The following is an 8,914-nucleotide window of genomic DNA, read 5'->3' as shown; positions in this document are numbered from 1 at the left end:
ACCCCTAACTGACATTTTTAGGGGGACCAGTGACATTACTACAGTGATCGGTGCTAAAAATATGCACTGTTACTGTAATAATGACACTGGCAGGGAAAGGTTTAACCCAGGGGTGATCAAAGGGTTAAGTGTATGCCTAGGGGGTCTTTTCTAACTGTGGGGGGATGAGCTTGTGAAATCAATACAGAGACCTGTGTTCCTAAATAGGAGGAACATAGGAGCTCTGCATTGATTCTAGAGAGAACAACGGTCTACTGTGTTTACAACAGCAGACTGCCATTCTTTCTTCTCGGGGAGCGATTGCAGGGCCCCGGCAGGATTCGCGGCCACCGGCCCTGTGGTTTGGTTTCCCCGCTGGCACGCTCGCTCCCCCAGGATTGCTCCTGCGGACCGCCAGTTACGGCGATTCGTGGGAACTTGCCGACCTGCTTCATGTACTTGGGTGTACTTATCCGTATACCTGTGCAAATGGCCGTCTTTGCCCACAGGTTTTTTGCGCATCCACATGAAGGCAGCCCCATTCATGTCTACGTGGACACATCGGCTGCACTGATGGGAGAAGTCTTCCCCTTTCCTTGTTGTGAGTGAACCAGGAGCGGTGAAATGCGCCAAGGAAGGTCGGTTTCGGGGGCAGACATCAATGTATGCAGCCTTTTTTTTGACAAATCGAACACAGAAAGAGCAGATAAATTCTGGAGTGCGGCTTATATCTTTCTTTGTTTTATTACTTGTTCACCATACCAGGTGAGTACTTATTTTTCCACTTCTTGACATAGGGTGGCAATTATGTTCATTCTGCTGTGCAGCTGTGCAACCTTGAACAGACATATTGTTTAAAATAACTTGGACTTATAGAAGTGCCGGAAACAAAAAACAAACTAACAAAAAACCCCACGCATACTCACCCTATATGGCTGCAGTATTGGTCCGAAGCTGCAGCTGTCTCCCGCTGCCTCTAAGCCTGAGAACTGAGATATCATGTGACCACTGATCGCTCAGTTCTTGGGTCCGCTCTGAGCAGTGACTGTCAGTCACCACTTTCTGCTCTGCCTCTCCAGCACTCACTGGAGCGCTGGGTAGCAGAGGGGGCAGGAACAACTTGCTCGCAGTGGTGGATCCCAACATTATTGTCAGGATACATCCAGGGACTGGAGCGACTTAGTGACATCAGCAGACAGCAGGCTTTTGCACACTGTAGGCTGATTCTGGGTAAGAGAAGTGCACTTATTTGTGCTTTGGTCATACTTATCTTTTAAAGTGTAAACTCTTACATATACCCAGTGAAGTGACTGACTTCAGGTGATACACAGAGATGAAACAAATCCTCCTACATACATTGTTCCTGTTTATCTGCAGACTTCTCTTCTCTACATTCATTCAAAGTCCAGAATTTATAAAGCTTGTCTAAGCTGTCAGAAAAATTACACACTGTAGAGCTCAGTGAGGAGAGCTCTGAGAGCTGATTGGAGGGAAAGGACACACTCCCCTTCACACAACACAAAGAGCTGAGGCTGTCAATCTGCTGGAGCTCCCTCTCGTGTCACCTATTTTCTCTTGTGTCAGGAAAACTTGTCAAAAGTGAGCCATGCTGATAGCAGACGAATGAAGCAGCAGTTGGAAATAACACTTAGTGCTCTTAATTGAGACAAATGCACACTACAGAGCAGGGGTCTTCAAACTATGGCCCTCCAATTGTTCAGGAACTACAATTCCCATCATGCCTAGTCATGTCTGTGAATATCAGAGTTTTACAATGCCTCATGGGATGTGTAGTTCTGCAACATCTGGAGGGTCGTAGTTTTAAGACCCCTGCTATAGAGAGATATGTTTTGTTCATATTTCATATATGAGGTTTTCAACCACTTTTAGTAATGACAAAAAAATGAAAGCCTAAATCCTGGTACACGCGTAAAGCTTTTTTCATTCAACCCAGCAGGCTGAATGAAAAAAAAAATGACAGCTCACTATACCAACACAAACGATGTTAGTGCGGCGATCACTCCCTCTGTGCCTTTGTATCCTGACAGGGGAACTGGCCCCCGCCAGAACACACTGATCAGTGCTTGCAGCCATTGGCTGTGAGCGCTGATCACATGCTGGTTTTTCAGCATGTCCCTTTGATAAAAGCTGGTAGTTAGACCAGCTTCTGTCAGAAAGACAGCTGTGGCCGATCCCATGTGAACCCAGCCTTACTCCAGCTAAAAGGGCATTTTTCTTCTATTCTTACAGGCTGTGCTGAAGATAGCACTGTGCGTCTCTCCAATGGTGGACAACCAATACTGCGAGCACTTCTTCAATGATTCCATTGGCTGCCTCAGCCATCATTGAAGAGCGAAGTCCAGCAAAAGAGGATTCCTTGGACCTGTGTACATTTTATATTTTGCTGTTTTTCCGGGTACACTTCAATTTAAACTTTCTAAAACCACTAATGTGTACCAAGTTATTTCTCATACATGGCCACATACAGGTATAGTGTCAGACTTTTATTGCTCTGTCCCTGCCAGTGGGATGCATCCTATTGGTTTTGGTGACGACTAACTGTTAAAATAAGTGATGGAAAATCCAACATTTCACAGCTGTCAAAATGAAGGGAAATCTTTCAATGAATTCACTTGTTCTGGTGACAACTGGAAAGGGGATTTTCCTTCACTAGGCAAAGAAAACCATACAGGAGTTCTTACCCTCTTCTTTACAACTATATTTGGCTAGACATACACTTTAAAATAAAACCACACTTAGAAAAACTACTAGAAATGCTTTAGAAAAACTGTGTAATAAACAGGTCATTCACTGCCGGAGGTTTCACCCAAAGTGAATCTGTCATACACCTGACCAATTTAAAGCGGTATTAAACCCAAAACTAAAAATGTAATATATTGCATTTAAACTACCTTTAGGCCTCATGCACACTGGACGTTTTTGGAGCTGCTGTTAGCAGCGTCAGACGTTTTTTTTTGCAGCTGCAGAACGCCCATCCATGTTATTCTATGGCCTCATGCACACATAGAGCTTTTAGAAGCTCCAAGTGGCATAGGCGTTTTACAGCTCCAAAAAAAACCCAGGAACTGTGCGTTCTGGAGCTGCAGCGTCAAGCTGTAAAAACGTCTGACGCTGCTAAAGGCTGAATAGCATTGCTTAACGTGCGTTAAGCCCTGTTATACGTTTTTTTTCTTCCATTCAAAACCAATGGTTCCCTATGGGAGCCTATTGATTTGAATGGAAGTCGCACCGCAAGTCGGATCAGGATGATCCGACTTGCGGCACGACTTGCGCTGTGAGAATCTTGAGGGGGAACTCCACGCCAAAATGGGGAAAAACACGGCCTCATCCCCACAACCCTGGCCGGTGGTTGTGGGGGTCTGCGGGCAGGGGGCTCATCGGAATCTGGAAGCCCCCTTTAACAAGGGTGGCCCCCCAGATCCCGGACCCCCTCCCTATGTGAATGGGTATGGGGTACACTGTACCCCTACCCATTCACCCCATAAAAGGCAGTGTGTGTAAATAACGACAGGAGACGTTTTGGAAAGTTTATTAAAAATCTTCATCCGGTCTTCTGCTCTTTTGCTGTCCTCTCTTCTTGTCTTCTCCTCTCCGGTCTTCTGCTCTTTTGCTGTCCGCTCTTCTTGTCTTCTCCTCTCCGGTCTTCTGCTCTTTTGCTGTCGGCTCTTCTTCTTCTTCCTCCGGTCCTCCAACGACGACGTCTCCGGTGATTATGCCGGTCTCTGCAGCTTATTATATAGCCATTGGAGGCGTGGCCGCCAGATGACGTCATCGGGAGACCCCTGCCCCCTTATGTCACAGATGACTTCATCTGGTGGCCACGCCCCCAATGGCTATATAATAAGCTGCAGAGATCGGCATAATCACCGGAGACGTCGTCGGAGGACTGGAGGAAGAAGAAGAAGAGCCGACAGCAAAAGAGCAGAAGACCGGAGAGAAGAAGAAAAGAGCGGACAGCAAAAGAGCAGAAGACCGGAGAGGAGAAGACAAGAATAGAGGACTTGCGGTGCGACTTCCATTCAAATCAATAGGCTCCCATAGGGAACCATTGATTTTGAATGAAGGCAGAAAAAACGCTGCTAAAAGCTACGTGGCCAAACGTGCAATAACACAAATGGAAAAAGCTACTGAAAGCACGTTTTTACAGCTGCTTTTTCCTGGCGTCAAGAAACAGCTTTGGAGCTCGTTTTTATGACGCCCTGTGTGCATGGAGCCTGATGTGATGGTTGCATAATGCTTCTTTTTTAGGCTTTTTACCCTCTGTTTTTACCTGGTGATCTGGCCAGTAACATACCTCCTGTATTATAGTGCCCTCACTCTGGATGAATGAGCACAGGGGGGCCCCATTCGACAGCAGCATTGTCAGTCTCAGGGGCGGGCAGTGCTAGATGTAAATAAAACAGTATGGAGCATAGCTATATCAATAATTCAATAGTGAAAAAACATTTATAACAACATCATTTATATCTCTTCCTTCAACACATATAATATGCATGTGAAAAAATAATTATGATGAATGAAAAGTGCATGTGCAAAAAAAAAAACTAAAGCGTAACTCCACTTTTGTTGAGGAAAAAAACATTCCCCTCTGGGTGATCTACAAACCCAATTCCAAAAAAGTTGGGACACTGTACAAATTGTGAGTAAAAAAGGAATGGACTAATTTATAAATCTCATAAACTTATCATTTATTCACAATATAATATAGATAACATAGCAAATGTTGAAAGTGAGACATTTTGAAATTTTATGCCAAATATCGGCTCATTTTGGATTTCATGAGAGCTACACATCCCAAAAAAGTTGGGGCAGGTAGCAATAAGAGGCCGAAAAAGTTAAATGTACATATAAGGAACAGCTGGAGGACCAATTTGCAACTTAGGTCAATTGGCAACATGATTGCGTATAAAAAGAGCCTCTCAGATGCTCAATAGGGTTTAGGTCTGGAGAGATGCTTGGCCAGTTCATCACCTTTACCCTCAGCTTCTTTGGCAAGGCAGTGGTCATCTTAGAGGTGTGTTTGGGGTCGTTATCATGTTGGAATATTGCCCTGTGGCCCAGTCTCCAAAGGGAGGGGATCATGCTCTGCTTCAGTATGTCACCGTACATGTTGGCATTCATGGTTCCCTCAATGAACTGTAGCTTCCCAGTGCCATCAGCACATGAAAAGATATAATAAAACATTTCAAAAATGTGAGGGGTGTACTCACTTTTGTGAGAAACTGTATATATCATGTAAAATACTCAGAGATTTAAAGAAACGTGTTCAAATGCATTGTGCAATAGTGATAAATGATCAACAGAAAAGTCTATTGATCCGTGAATACGGTGATCCAAAAAATGACAAATGCTTTTTCCCTACAACCGATATCCAACACTGAATGCAGTGGCTGCTCACCTTAGGAAAAATAGTAATGCGTTTACATGGGAGTCAGTCGTTGGCTGAAGAGGTTCACTCCATAGCAGGTAAATCTCAGCTGTAAAATAAAATGAGGCTCTCCATAGTGCAGTATGTAAAATATAGCTTTAATAAAAACAGTAGTCACTTACAATCAAGCAGAAGACAGCAAATGTAGCAAAGGAACCAGAGCAAGGGGTCCCAGGATAATAGCAGCGTGAAATTCCAAACATCCGGTCTCGGCCGTAGACCGGAAGTGACGTCACCCGGCTCCTCCCAGTGTTAGATGTACTGCTCAAACTTCAGCTCACACTTAAAAAGCAGTTACAGCGAACAGTTGTTTTCCTTTTGAGATAAAGGTTTTTACATGAATGAAATCTGATCATTGTAAGCTCCCCTGTCAGTGATATATGGTTTGTCTCAACCCTCTAATTGCCACATTTGCAAAAGAGCTTCTTCTTTTGATAAATTAATTTATTGGTTGGACCACCAGGTAAAAATAAAGTCTAAAAAGAAAACGAATGCAGTCATCACATTGAAGAAAAGCTGCAATAGAATAAATGTTTGCCTTTGGGTTTAATCCCGCTTTAAACATATGATGAATATATGATGGAAAAAATACATAAGTAGATGTTACCTTCCATAACAATAGTATATCATCATAACTAGAAGGATCCACATTAAGGAGGCTAAATTATATACAGATTTAAGGGCCATACGCACTATGAGATTTTCTGAAGACTTTTTCCTTCAGATTTACCTTTTCTATGTAGTGTAAGGGCCTGCCAGATTGCATACAAATTGAAAGTGTTTAGGTTTGACCTCATATTATCTGGTTTTGGTAAGTCTAAAGGAAAAAGTCTTCAGAGAATGTTATAGTGTGTATGGCCCATTAGTCCTTTTTGTTTGGTTTAAGCTATTGTCCGAGATATTGTCCCCTCTTCCTTCAGTCTTCCTATTGGTCCTTTCATAAGACAGGCAGCCTCAAAGACCAATAATGAAGTTCAGGATACATGCGTAGCATGCCCAAGCATGACTTTAACATGAAGGCCAGGTTTGCAAAGAACTTCAGTGAGCAATATCTGTAATATGGTTTTCATTGAAGATAGCTCTTGCTTATGTGTTCCTATTACTGTATATGGTCAGCTTGAACTACCCGGGTGTGTGTAGATGCTGTAAAGTTCATTTACCTCATCTTGCATATTCAGTTTGAATAGAATGTATATTTATTGCTACAGCATCTAATACCCTGGCTCAAACATCTTCTACCTTTGTTTTATTCCCATTTGCCAGCTCGGGAAGAGTTACACCAATATGATATAAGCTAGGTAAACAGATTTGAGATGGTCTGTGAAGTATGCTAAGCCATCCTTAAAACACTTTTAAGTTAGAAGTCCATTTAACAAAATGTCTTGCTTATACCCATCCTCCAATTACATATTCAAAGGGTCTTATTTACTATAGTGAGAATTGAGGGGACATGAAGTGAAGACAAACATAAAACCATGTGAAGGCAAGTTATTAGACAGAATAAATAATGAGTGGTGCGCTATATCAATAAATTGTGTGTATATTCCAAACAATAACAATCAATAAATAAATACAACCTCAAATATAAACTAAATATATTGGTGCAGAAATGTATATGGTGTAAAAAGTCCCAAGACACAACCGTGTCAATAGTAGGACCACCGACAGTGGTGTATTGGTGACAGGTGATAGTTAATTCAAATTGGTGACTTGAAATTCCCGCCACCTGCTGGAATTCCTCCTTACCGGACGGAATAGAATAAGTGCTTTTCTATGGTGAAAATAGACGATCCTGGTGCTCAAACCAAACAAAGTGCTCCCCACCGTGCATTCACAAGAGCCCGTCAGGCCTCTTACCAGATAAATAGGGATATCATGCACTGCTCACTGCTCTCAGATCCAACCGATGCTGGCAGCCACAATGGATGTAGAAGTCATATACCACTCTACTGTTCACAGTCGGGTAGATTTCTATGTCCAGACAGTGCTCATGGCCACTTGTTATAGGTGATTAGGAGGATCGTTTCACTCCAGCATTACATGTAAAAGAATAACTGCCCATGGTGCATTACCCTTGATATTACTTTATTAAAATACAAGATTGCACTTACATGTATGAGGAATAGACTTCACATAGGGATTACAAAGCGTTGAGGGATTCCTAAATATTGCCTGGGTCCGGCTGCAGCTCGGATCCTAAGCGACGTGGTGACGGCACGCCTCCTGCCTGACGCGTTTCCGCTGATTGGCTATCTTCAGAGAAAAGACCTCCTTTCTCTGAAGATAGCCAATCGGCGGAAACGCGTCAGACAGGAGGCGTGCCATCACCACGTCGCTTAGGATCCGAGCTGCAGCCGGACCCAGGCAATATTTAGGAATCCCTCAACGCTTTGTAATCCCTATGTGAAGTCTATTCCTCATACATGTAAGTGCAATCTTGTATTTTAATAAAGTAATATCAAGGGTAATGCACCATGGGCAGTTATTCTTTTACATGTAATGCTGGAGTGAAACGATCCTCCTAATCACCTATAACAAGTGGCCATGAGCACTGTCTGGACATAGAAATCTACCCGACTGTGAACAGTAGAGTGGTATATGACTTCTACATCCATTGTGGCTGCCAGCATCGGTTGGATCTGAGAGCAGTGAGCAGTGCATGATATCCCTATTTATCTGGTAAGAGGCCTGACGGGCTCTTGTGAATGCACGGTGGGGAGCACTTTGTTTGGTTTGAGCACCAGGTTCGTCTATTTTCACCATAGAAAAGCACTTATTCTATTCCGTCCGGTAAGGAGGAATTCCAGCAGGTGGCGGGAATTTCAAGTCACCAATGTGAATTAACTATAACCTGTCACCAATACACCACTGTCGGTGGTCCTACTATTGACACGGTTGTGTCTTGGGACTTTTTACACCATATACATTTCTGCACCAATATATTTTGTTTATATTTGAGGTTGTATTTATTTATTGATTGTTATTGTTTGGAATATACACACAATTTATTGATATAGCGCACCACTCATTATTTATCACGTACTATTTTTCATCTGGGAGCAGCATATCACAGACCAGCGCACTTTTCTTTTTACATCATATATATATATATATATATATATATATATATATATATATTATCATGTAGAGCACATAGTGCTCAAAAAATGTTTGGGACTTTGTATGAGATGTGGCCACTGGGCACATGGTGTTATATATGATATTGCATATACCTGGGCTGGTAAGCACAAAACAAGTATAGAATCAATTAACATCATGTGTTTTTAATATTGTATAAATGGCAGTTGACAATGATATATAAATACAGTACAATGAGGGTAAAAGGGGTATGTATATATAAGGTTTGATAAAAAACTGTAACAACATAAATAAACATTCAAGGAGGTACTACAAAACATTCGTGTATGCCAGGTGAAACTTGTGGGTATATTGTTTGCCTCATAGGCTCGACGCGTTTCGTGAATT

The sequence above is a fragment of the Pelophylax lessonae genome (genome assembly GCF_965119305.1).
Source record: "Pelophylax lessonae genome assembly, chromosome: 2".
NCBI lineage: Eukaryota > Metazoa > Chordata > Amphibia > Anura > Ranidae > Pelophylax > Pelophylax lessonae.
This window is presented reverse-complemented; position numbering follows the sequence as displayed.